This window comes from Saccoglossus kowalevskii, chromosome 15 (assembly GCF_978046115.1).
Source record: "Saccoglossus kowalevskii chromosome 15, keSacKowa6.1, whole genome shotgun sequence".
NCBI lineage: Eukaryota > Metazoa > Hemichordata > Enteropneusta > Harrimaniidae > Saccoglossus > Saccoglossus kowalevskii.
Window position 1 is genome coordinate 14,541,659 of NC_140655.1, and position 12,249 is coordinate 14,553,907.

The 12,249-nt window shown below is 34.7% G+C and overlaps 2 long non-coding RNA genes across 2 annotated transcripts; both read right to left on the reverse strand.

Moving 5' to 3' along the window:
• Positions 1–6,315: 6,315 nt before the first annotated feature.
• LOC146733975 (uncharacterized) lies at positions 6,316–7,250 on the reverse strand. Its single transcript, XR_014931676.1, has 2 exons — positions 7,180–7,250; positions 6,316–6,509 (listed from the first exon to the last, which is right to left on the reverse strand). It is a non-coding gene; the product is annotated as an uncharacterized LOC146733975 (long non-coding RNA).
• Positions 7,251–9,543: 2,293 nt separating this feature from the next.
• LOC146733976 (uncharacterized) lies at positions 9,544–10,632 on the reverse strand. The gene is made up of 2 exons (XR_014931677.1): positions 10,569–10,632; positions 9,544–9,628 (listed from the first exon to the last, which is right to left on the reverse strand). It is a non-coding gene; the product is annotated as an uncharacterized LOC146733976 (long non-coding RNA).
• Between the last annotated feature and the right edge of the window lie 1,617 nt (positions 10,633–12,249).

A 12,249-nucleotide genomic window follows, 5' to 3' on the forward strand; every position in this document is an offset into this window, starting at 1 on the left:
ACCCATTCATTAAAACAAAATGGCCGCCAGTCAGCCATTTTGAATCCAATCTTGAAAATAAAATAACGTGCATCAAAACCCGTAATGTCTAACGTATGTACAAAGTTTGAACGAAATCCATCCATAAATGCTTGATATTCGATGATTTTTTAGCACAAAAATGACCACCATTCGGCCATTTTTAATAGGATCGTCAAACCAATATATATTTATATCTATGACAAGATGTATAATGAATATTCAAAATTTGAACATAATCAGTCAAAGCAAGTCAGAAATATGGCACCGGAACCACATTCATTAAAATCTTATCTGAAAAACAAAATGACGTGCATGAAGATCCTATAATGTCCAATGTATATACCAAGTTTGAACAAAATCAATCTGTAAACAGCCGAGAAATTTTGATGATTTTTCAGTTCAAAAATGGCTGTCATTCAGCCATCTTAAATCAGATCGTGAAACTAATTGATGTGCGTATGTATAATGCCATTTATGATGTATGTGTGAAGTTTGATTGTGATTGGTCCAGGCATTTCTAACATACAGGTCCGGACGCACGCACAGAAGCACGGACGCACGGAGGTCAAAACATAAGTCCCCGTTTTCGGACTGCGTCCGAACGTGGACTAAATATAAAAAGTGCTTTATGTAAATGTGTAAATTATACCACAATAAATAAATATTAGTAAGTGGAAATAAATAGGTTGACAGATTCTAAGCTATTAATTATATGCAGTTTGAAATCACTGTCACATGACTGAAAGTATGGAGATTTACAAGAAACAAAATAAAGCATGATATGAAAAAATTAGTAATATAGAATATATATAAAATAATATAAAATATAACAATCTTTGGTTTATCTTATTCTTTATTTATTTTCCTATATTTCCCAGCTACTTCTCCTTTTTTTCCTCTTCGTTCTATAATCTGTATCCTTCTGTTCCTATTCTAAAACATCCTTTTCTTCCTTCTCACTTTGCTCTCCTTCTACTTCTCCATCCTCCTCCCCCTCTTCCTCTTCTTCTTTTTCTTCTTCCTCCTCCTCCTCCTCCTCCTCCAACCCCTGCTCCTCAACCTGTATACAGTATTGAAGTTTGAGTTCCTCACAAATGTTTACAACTTTCTTTCTGGCCAGTGAAGAGGAGGATCACAGTGAAGTGAAGTATACAAGCAGGCACTTGCAGACATGCACTGTTTCGCTGATTTGTAGAAACATTTATTTTTCACTCAATGACTATAGTATGCAGACAATCTATACCAACTAACTATAACTAAACTAAATAATTAACTATAAAAATGTTTTAAAAAGTACTGAAAATGGGGGGTCACATTATTTTTAGTCTTTGTCCGGGGGGGGGGGTCACCATAATTGTCATTGTGAATACAGGGGGGTTTATTGATTTTGTATCTACATTTACAAGAAATTGCCGGCCCAGCCCCGGCCATAAAAACTGATCGGTCCCTTAGCAACTTTTGCAGTGATGATGAAAAAAAGTAATACTGAAAATGTATGTGTGTGATCAGGTGGCATAATTACGAACCAGCGCCGGGAAACTCTCAACCCAGGTTTTAAAAGATCGTAGAATTGTGACAAATGAAACGGGCGCCAAAACATTTTGGTTTCTGTTCTCTGAATACACACTCAAATGTTTTAGGCCAGTACAGTTCTACTTAATATCTATAGGTGAGCTGCTAATGTTTCCCCAGCTACCAACCCGCAGTCCCTATGATTTATTGATTTGAATGGGATGTGCTCCCATAAATTTTCAACCATTCTGCCAGATTATTAAAGAACTGTTTAATGAATATATCTATATCATCAACATACGCTGCCAGTTTGCTCAGTTTCCCGCCTGATTTTATTGAGTAACAGCTCTATTGTATTAACAAAAATTCCTGCCGAATGCCTTGATACAACATAATAGATGATTTGAGGGCGCAACTCGCTCTGACTCTGAAGAGATGTGGCATTTGTTATGTACAATGAATATAATTTTGCCTAAAAACAAATGCACGTAATGTCTTAAACAAGAAATTGGGATTGATTCTGTCAAAGGCTTTTTCCTGGTCAAAAGCTAAAATATCCAAGAGAGTGTTTGTGATGTTACAGTAATTGAAAGCCTCACGCAATAGATTGATTGTGTCGTCAATATACTGGGATACTGTAGTCTTATTCAGGATTAAGGATTGAACCAATAACTGAACGAAAACGAAGTATGTTCGTGAAGATCTAAATAATCATTACACAGGAAGCTAACCACCAGTTTTTAGTGACTTTCTCATTTTTTTTTCGTTTTGTAAGGCGATGTATAAAAGTTTTGCGTGATATAACGTATCTCACAAGGACAGTCAATGTGGCGTCATTTTCTCGCCTAATTTGAGCTATATATGTGTTTTTTTTTGTTCCGTTTCTCAAGTTTGACAAAAAAAATGAATTAGGAACATCCGATATTTGTGACGGGCTTGAATAGCAGTTCCTCTGTTTTCGTGCTGTTCGAGGCGTGAAAGTACAAGGCTACATTTTACTAATTGAGGCTCGCTCGTTCTCTTCATTCACTTGTGAAAATGACATTAAATTACACTATTCCTTGGACAACACTTTGATATCATGTTTACAAATGTTCCACCATGTTTGCAAATTGTTGAGAGCATCACGTTGGGTTTGCCACTGGGACCATGATTCTGTAATGACATTTACATATTCTGCGTCTTGAAGAACATCAATATTCAAACACCATACTGGATGTTGTTGTTTTTGTGTTGCCTTTGGTCAGTTTGATGCATACTAGAAAATTGTCTTGAATTGATAGCTTATTTGAATAGCGTTCAAACGATTGTGCATGTATTTATAGATGTAAAAACTCTTAAGGCGTATGAGAGTGCTATCACGCCCCTGTTGTGAAAGGGTCGTCGTGGTGAGGGGGCTCTGGCGAGCGTGCAGACGACTTATATACGTTACGATACTAGTGTCGTGTACACACATTAGTTTATTACAAATAGTCCAGCTTTATTCATCTAAACCGTCAGTTGAGGTAACGCCCTGTTGCCCCTTTTCTCCTTATTCTCTCTCTCTTTATTCTCTCATCTTGTCTAACAAAATCTTGAAAAATCTGCCATAAAACTCTAAGGCGTGACAGAGTAAACATTCCATCAACCAATCGCGGTAGTCAGTAGCACGATCACGTGATTACCAGGGATGTGTCTCACGGTTAAAGCCATGCGAAATTGCCAATATTAAATACAATTAGTAAACAAACTATAACATTCCTGTAGTATGTGTTTAAAATGCCTATCCTAAACATGCAAGTTGTTGATTTCAAAGAATAATGCAACGGCGTGTGAACCAAGTGTGCGTACGTGACCTCATTACAATAACCCGCCCATATGTGAAGTTTGTGTTGTTTGCCATGTTGATGTCGCCATGGATCAATCAATTTAAACATTTCAATTACAAAGCTTCTAAGCTTCTAGTGCTCTAGCATTAGACGTGTGCATATCTGGCTCCCTATCGCCATCACTATCAATGCCAGGTGCAAGTGTCCAATTAAAATCACCAACAATACCAGGATCATCATTAATTTAGTTGAGATGGCGTTTTAGTTGCTGTAAGCATTGGGTACACTCGTGTCTGCCGATGGTACAATACACATTAAAGAGTATTATTATTAATTTCAACATGTACATGCAGCACATGGCCAGACTTGCCAGCGACTGATATAGTATTTGAAGGTGCGGTTTGTACCATATCTTCAATATTTCAGTATTAATCTTTTCGATGTTAGCCTTAACTTTCACCCATTTCATTTAGTTTTTCCCGACAATTTAGTACGTGCCCGTTTATTTTACAGTTGGCATTTCTTTCATTTTGAAATTTTATCATTCTTTCTACACTCATTTTAAACCTTCTCCTCTTGTTTTTTTTGTGTTGTCAGTTTCCATTTCTTCAGTATTACTGTTCTATGTTCCCATATGTAAAGCATATTCCACTAACATTTTTATGGGTGTGCAAATGACAAATAGATTACATGGTAATCAGTAACACTTTGCAACTTTTTTGTTCTTCAGTTTTTACCCCACGATGGGGTGATATGGTCGCTCCCCTTTCAATTGTATGTGTCTAGTTCCGCGTACATCACATTATCATAGTTGCCGTTTTTTATTAGTGTATCAAAAAATGCGCTGCGAGATCATCAATATTCATGATATCTGGCTTTCGCAGATGGATACCCACCTACCTCGACCACTATTGTTGACGACTATATTCAGCTTTTGGAAATTACAGTTGCTAATCAGGCATATTCGTGTCACTCTGATTTCGAGGATGGGACGGCCATTCTTTCATTTCTTTCTAATACTTTACGTAGGGTGTGTGTTGGTGTTGTATAACTGTTTCAGATCCATTTATTCACTAAAAATCATTTGACCCACCTACATCATTTGATGCTCTCCTTTAAAGTTGTACCGTTTCATACCGCCATCATGTGTTTTATGTTAGCTAATGGGCTTGTTTATTCGCGTATTCTCTCTAACTCCATATGTGAGGGCGTACGTTAATTAGAGTACTACTGTATGAATTTTTGTTTACTGCCAAGTACCGGTGATCCATGGATTTGGTTAACTTTTAACTTCCACAAAACTGAGAAATTTGAAAATAGAAAGTCAGGAGGTAAAGAAACAACTGACACTGATTTATTTACTTTGAATATAAACATTACTCTACTGGTCATCATTCTATCATACTTCACGATAAAAAAATGATTTTAAAATCATAAACCTCCCACACCTTGACAGCAATATTCCTATTTCTCCAGCCTATTGTGTGTACATTCTACAGTTGAAATGTTAAGTGGAGCCTGCAGCTCATGTGTACCCTTTCTGCAATGTCGTCGCATTAATTTATTACAATACTGTTTCTGTACTGTAACTCAAAAAGTTGGATGGCAGATACAACGATATTGTGGGAAAATACCTTTGCCACAAATGATTGTTGATGTTTGAAAAAAAATGTCTGGGTGGGAAGTGATACAATAAACTGCTGTTGGTTTACCTATTTCGAAACAAGGTTATATATGTAAATGGTTTCGTTAATTTAATTGTAATCATATTGATAGAGAATCACGTACATGTTGCTTTCGCTTTTTTGTGTCGAGCAGTGAATCGTCAACAGCAATCGTGTTATAGGCGTATAGCCTACCTAATGGTAAATGCATATTTGTTCACGTTTGGACGCAGTCAAAAAACTTATAGACTTATAGAACGACCTTTGTGTGTGCGGCCGGACTTGTGTCTTAGACATGCCTAGACCGATTACATTCAAACTTCACACGTACATCGTACATAATATTATACATGTGCACACCAATTTGTTTCACGATCTGATTCAAGATGGCCGACTGCCGGTCATTTTTGTGATACAAAATACTCAAAATCAAGCATTTCTGACATTCCACAACCAGATCTCTGCTGTCTACAGTTCAACCTTGTACATACATTAAACATTATTGAACCCTGGTGCATGGCTTGTTTTCATAAATATACTGCAGTAAGCCTCTGCAAAACTTGCCTTTGAGAGACACGGCGTAGAAACTGTGTGATCAATCAATGGCTTATAATTATTGGTGGGTAATATATAACGTACGCCTAAGTATTTAGTAGAACTGTAAGCAATTTTATAAGGAGAGCGAGGAATTTTAAAGCTGGAAGTGTTCTCTGACTAGTAATCAAGTAGTTTACATGATACCTTCCCAGTGTAAGTGTAGTTTGTGTTTTGTACACACTACGTCATATTTGTAACACAGTTGTCAACGAACGGTTTTGTGGTGCATATTGTAGTGTCGGTATGTGGCGGGTGCCGCAACAGAGCAGGATGCGCTCGTCAACTCTTGATTGATGAATCTCCCTGAATTGGCTATGTTGTACCGTTTTCTTTCGCAATCGTAAAGTTGCCTGTGGATTCTGATGTTGTCGGAGTTTGCTTATCGACGTTTAATTATTGGCATCCCATTTTTTCATACAGAACAATAAAGACAACAAATTTGCTTAATCCCACAGCTCGGTCTTGATATTCAGAATACTATGACTTTTAGCAAGTTTATTTTAAGTGTCGCATTTGTCGCACCGCATCGTTGTGGGTCATATAAGAAGCATCAATTATGTGTCAACATAATTCGAACGCATAATAGACTGTAGGTCTTTAATACTGTGGTACAATACTGCACTACAATTGCTCCTTTGTGAAGTTTCAAACAATTAGAATTATCAAACACCGAAAATGCATGCCATCACACTATCACGATAAAAGACTCAATATTTATGCTTTAGATTATTTATTGTCCTGCAATTCAACAAGTTTTATAGCATGCAATAACAATAATAATAAACTAAATTTCCATTAGACATGCAACTAAACTACACGTACGATTTATTTACGAGGCATGCGATTGCAGTAATATAATTCGCGGAGTGATTTCATGAATGAGGTACCCTTCATTTCCGTCGATTTCCTGCAATAAGAGAATTAATAATTAAGACTTTGATTTAAAGATGTGTTTACCATCCACGAAACAGTTGCGATGAAGACATGCAACAATACTCGTTAGATAGAAAATGAAAAAAAAAGTGATTTTCAGTTTACGTACAAAAACAAATGGTTCAAAACTTAATGAATAATTGTATTGCTTCATAAAACGACAAATCGGATGTTTGCTACAATATCAGGCCATTATGCATCCAATAGAGTTATATTTTAGTTATATAATATATAATTATCTACTTTCAGTATCAAACAAGAATATATATTTTTTTTCAAATTGCATTAAACAAATTACAGCAATACAATATTAGACTACAATTAATCAAAAGTAAAATAGTGTCTATCTCGAAGATGTCATTATCATTATCATTATGCTCAATTGTTTCATGTGCATATTTTTTTTTCCACTATACATGCTATATGTCCGAGGAAACTATTTAGCTGCCAGATAGTGGCGCCCCAATGATGGCTGGTAGCTCTACAGTTAAAAATATTCATTTAACAAGATGCCCAGCTGAAATACATTATACAGTCAATATCAAGAATTTTAGTTAATTTTACAACAAATGTGGGCGCGAGAAAAGAGAAGATGTATTTAGACCTCACATCAAAATTAATTATTTAGTTTGCATGATACGTACCGCTTAAGCAGAACACAAATACTTTTGAGCAAAGTTGCATGTAGTGTCGTCTAATTTCCATGTATTGTTATAATACCTGTATATAAGGACAGAAGAGATTTTTTAATTTGATGAAATTGTTTGCATTTGTAAGCACGATGCTAATAAATTTGCAACTGAAGGTAAAATGCAATTGTGTCAAAATGTGTTTATAATTATGAGGAGATTTTTGTTCAAATCCAATGAAATTATTGATATAACAATCATATTGATATAACAAATATCATTTTTTCACGATATGTCACCAGGCTTAGTTTTAAAATATTTTTGTCGTAGAATACATTTGTAAGTTATACTAAAAATGCTATTTTAATACCATTTTGTCAATCAAATTTTCTTTTTATCCTAAAATGTCACAAATGTAAACATAATGACAATAGTTTATTTTTTATTTTTGAGGAACGTCTTACTTTAAAACTGTGCTAAAACATGTAATTAGACTTTCTGTATTTCCCATAGTACACTATCAACAATAACAAAAACAACATAATACATAGTATATATTATATGCACTCACCGCAAATGGAGACAGGAGCCACTTCCATTGGGCTCATTTGGTTGAAACAATTCTGAATTAACCGATATTGTTGAACCACCAGTGAAGGTAATGGTATTGCCTGATATGCTCCCATCCACCCAGAAATTTCTATTCTCTCCATTTGTTTTAATTACGATCTGTCCACGTTCTAAATCGTTCTGGTCAACAACTTGGAATAGAGATCCAGAATCACACTGAGCATTAACCGGAAGCGCTGTACTAGAACTAGGACGCGGTAAATCTGTTGAATATACGACCATTACAACATTATTAATAAGACATCACTCATACATGGAATATTTTCAGAACACGTGAATGTGTTGCCGTGTAAATGTAAATGTAGAACTTGAGTATTCCTTGACCTTGTGTAAACATTTTGCGGAAAACTATAATACATATATATATATATATATATATATACATAACGATCACTGTACCTGCACATAGATACTTCTTCTGATTGTAGTCGCACATCGTATCATCCAATTTCCAGTCATTGTTGTACCACCTGTAAATATGATTGTATTTGATCGCTTTATAACGGCAATATGTACTCAAAATGACCTTCGTACTACATGACAAGTTGTTCATATAGCTATTTTATGATAATTAAATTACTCTGCAATGTATATCGTCATTCTGACGGTGTTTAAATAAACATCAAACTGTTTTAACATACAAAGCAAATACGGAATAAAATGTAATAATGAAAACAGGCCTTGTATTTTGTACTCACCACAATTGGAGACATTGCCCACTTCCATTTGGTTCATTACTGTGAAACAAAGACGAATCTACTGACATTGTTGAACCATCACTGAATGTAATTGTACTGCCTGAAATCGTGCCATCAACCCAGAAGCTTCTATTTTCTCCATTCTGTTGTAGTGCATGTCTTGCCCAATTCAAACTAGCTTGACTATTAACTTTATATGGAGATTTACATTGATTATCAAACGGAAACACTGCTTCTGTGCTTGCTTTTGGCAGAGCTGAAAAATTTGTTATCAACAACAATTTTATAACGTAATACATTGATACAAAACGAGCTCGAATAGCTAAAAAAAACAGTGAAAAAACTAAATTATAACTGGGTATCACCAGAAACTAAAAAAACACAACTGTATTAATTAATGGAATAAAAAAATAAAAAATACATACATACCTGGGCAGTCATAAATTATATTGGCTAAAAAAATATCAGCGTTACTCAAATAATCACGCTCGCCCATTTTGTCTTGGTCAGCTGGGTTATTCGCTGTTATTGTATCCTGGCCATTCGTGCTGAAATACTGAATTTATTTTGACTTGTAAATATCACACAGTGCATGTATCAGGGGATATTTAGTGTGTAACTGCACGGTAGCCCTTTGAACGCCATATTTATTGTCAGAAAAATATGTTATATTTAATTGACAATTTTAAACAAAATGGACATAATTTTATATGAGCTACAAGTCTTCATCATATGTTTGGAAATATTATAAAAAAAGTATGTAGGTTTGAAATTTGTGAATGGTGACTGAAGTTGACTTTAGTACTCGGTGTGCTGATGTGTTGATATACAAGCTTCAAACGTAAAGATATATTGCATAAGACCTAACATATTTTGAGTGATCACATATGGCGAATACAGTTAATGTTTCAATATTTACAATATAGTCCTACCTTAGCACCATAATGCATAAGCGATCCAATGTCGTATGGCACGTTGTACATATTAACATCCGCAGAGGTATATTTGTTGAAATTGTAACCCATATCCGACTCGATGTTTTCCCAGTGAATTGTAACGTAATCATCTCGGTCCGTGCGACTTTGTTCATGCCAGAATCCTATTGCATGACCAATTTCGTGAGCAATAGTTCCCCTCTGTTTCATGAAGCAACATAAAACACTAGTTAAGATCCGTGAACAATAACATAATTAGATTAAAATTACTTTATATGGACACTTGTTAGTATCTGTATAATCAATTACTGATATGTGAACGATAATTGGTGAATGTGGTGTGACTTGAGAATATATTGCATTATATATATTTTTCAAATATAATTGTGCGACCCTTATTATGTATGTATTGCTTTGTTTTTGTTTCGTGGGAATTAGTCCTAAATCATGGACAACAGCGTTAAATAACTTAATGAAATATGAAATAAATAAAAAAATACGGAATGTTTTTTGTCATAGTGAACTTGTGTAACGTAAATTCTTATATAAAAAGAATATTGGCAAACGATGGCAGCAATAATAATAGTAAACCACAATGCTTAGCTCATTTAGTAGAGAGATTATGCATTTTCACTACTCGTTGGTCTTAAAATCCTTTGAATCACGGGTGTTACTGCTCAAAACAATCCCATTTTAAATAGGAAAAAAAATTACTAAGCAATTGCATTATGTAGTTTCAGAAAAAACTTAAAACTCATAGCATATCGGTCCTTTAATCACAATACACTACCGATTAGAAACATGATCGGTGGGAAAATTTGAATTTCATTGGGAATACCTTATAAGGTAGAGGTTACGTGCTATCGGGAACGTATTGTATTATACAAATATAAATACCTCTTGTAATTTAAAAATGCTGTTTTTAATAATTAACTATAATAATAGGATTATTTAACTTGATTTAACCAATGTGAAACTTTGTACATAGAAATGTGTTGTCTGTTATGCCCGATTCAGCATTTCCCATTTCTATGTGAATATTGACTATTCCTTGAAATATTAATATTATTGAACTGATATAATACAACACTTATCACAAGTGTACCAAAAACAAGAATACTTAAATACAAACGTCACTCACATGTGCACAACCATATCCGATAGAAATATCTTGAACACCCCAACCAGTGAGACCAACGTAAGACCAGCATCTATGAAGGTAACATATACAGAAATGTATCACTAATAATATAAACCTTCACACAACAACGCCAGCTACGGTAACGGTACAGACGTTAACTAATATGCTCAAAGACTGTTACTAATTGAGTGTTTAAAATTGTTAGTAACCTTACCCTTTTTCTTTTTTAAAGTTAATTCTATCAGAATGCCCCGCGCCCGAGTTATACGGTGGGAATCTAATACAAGTGTTGCTCTCCCAGTAGGTCATCGCTTGTTTTATTACGACAGCATCAGACTGACCTGCAATAATATAGATACATGTTGTGTACTGAAAACTTGATACATGAAAGCACAAACTATCAAACAGACATATACTTACTTGTTGATGATATCACATATGGCACAATAGCATTATTCCAACGCTTTGAAAGGCTAGTTATAGCTTTTCTTGCACCGACCCCACTTGCTTCAGCGGCTATTATTGCTTCAATGTCTGTTTCTTGCTCAGAAGTTAACTTTATATCAGACTCAAATGTATCAGGACTTTCCGTTTCTTCCGGTGGTTCGGGAGGAGGTGCCTGTTAAAAAAATAAAATCAGAAATCTGACAACTTAAAATACTATGTTTTGATTTACCCCAATATGTTAATTATCACTTACTGCGTTGATGCAATGTACAAACATCGCCATCATAACAAATATACATATTGATTGAATATGAAGCATAGTAACCAATTCTTCAGAACGGTAACCAAGTCTGTAAAACCAAATATTAAAATCGTTACTAATGACACAATGAAACCACTAGGCACACTTATGTTGTTGTTGTTTTCTGAATATGCCATGATTTCTGCAATAATTATGTGCGTGTATACATTACTTAAGTGGTTGTGTTTTTACCACTCCTAGTTTTCTGCTTTCAGTCAGCCATGTTAAATTATAATTATTATAAAAAAAAATACTTCAAAGAACTGAAGACCAAAAATTTTGCAATAACATTTATGAGATACAAAACACAAATTTCTTCATTTTTGTTATTTAATATGCAGCGACAATAATCACTAATTAAATATGAACTACTGTAGACACACGGAAATTTCGTATATCCTACATTTGTTAGGTAGTCCTGTGAATGCCCATTAAAAAAAAATTCCTTTGAAGCTGAATCGCAATAGGCTAATAAATGACATGAAATGTACAGTTCCCATGGGATCAGTGCTATTCGTAGTTTTAATTCTACATACAGGTAGGGTTACAATCACTGCAATGCACATATCGTTGGGTGTTTTTTTCAGGCGATATTGACTACACGCTGAATAGTGATGGTATGATCGCATTTAATTCAATACATTGTATAGTCAGAATGATGATAAAAAACATGTATTCATTTTTTTAACCTCGTGTTTGACAAAAAATAGATAACAAACTCCAAAAAGTAGATAATTAAAATAAGGTGGTTTCCAAGTCGTCAACACTAGCAGTTCTGATGAAACACCACGAAAGAAGAGACAACTACAAATGCCGAAATGAATACACGCGTGCGAACATAGGTGCCAAGCATCTATACAAATAGTAGAGCGCCATAGCAGTGTATTCAAGATAAACTGGGCATAGATGCATAATTTGACCAAGAAGCCGCAC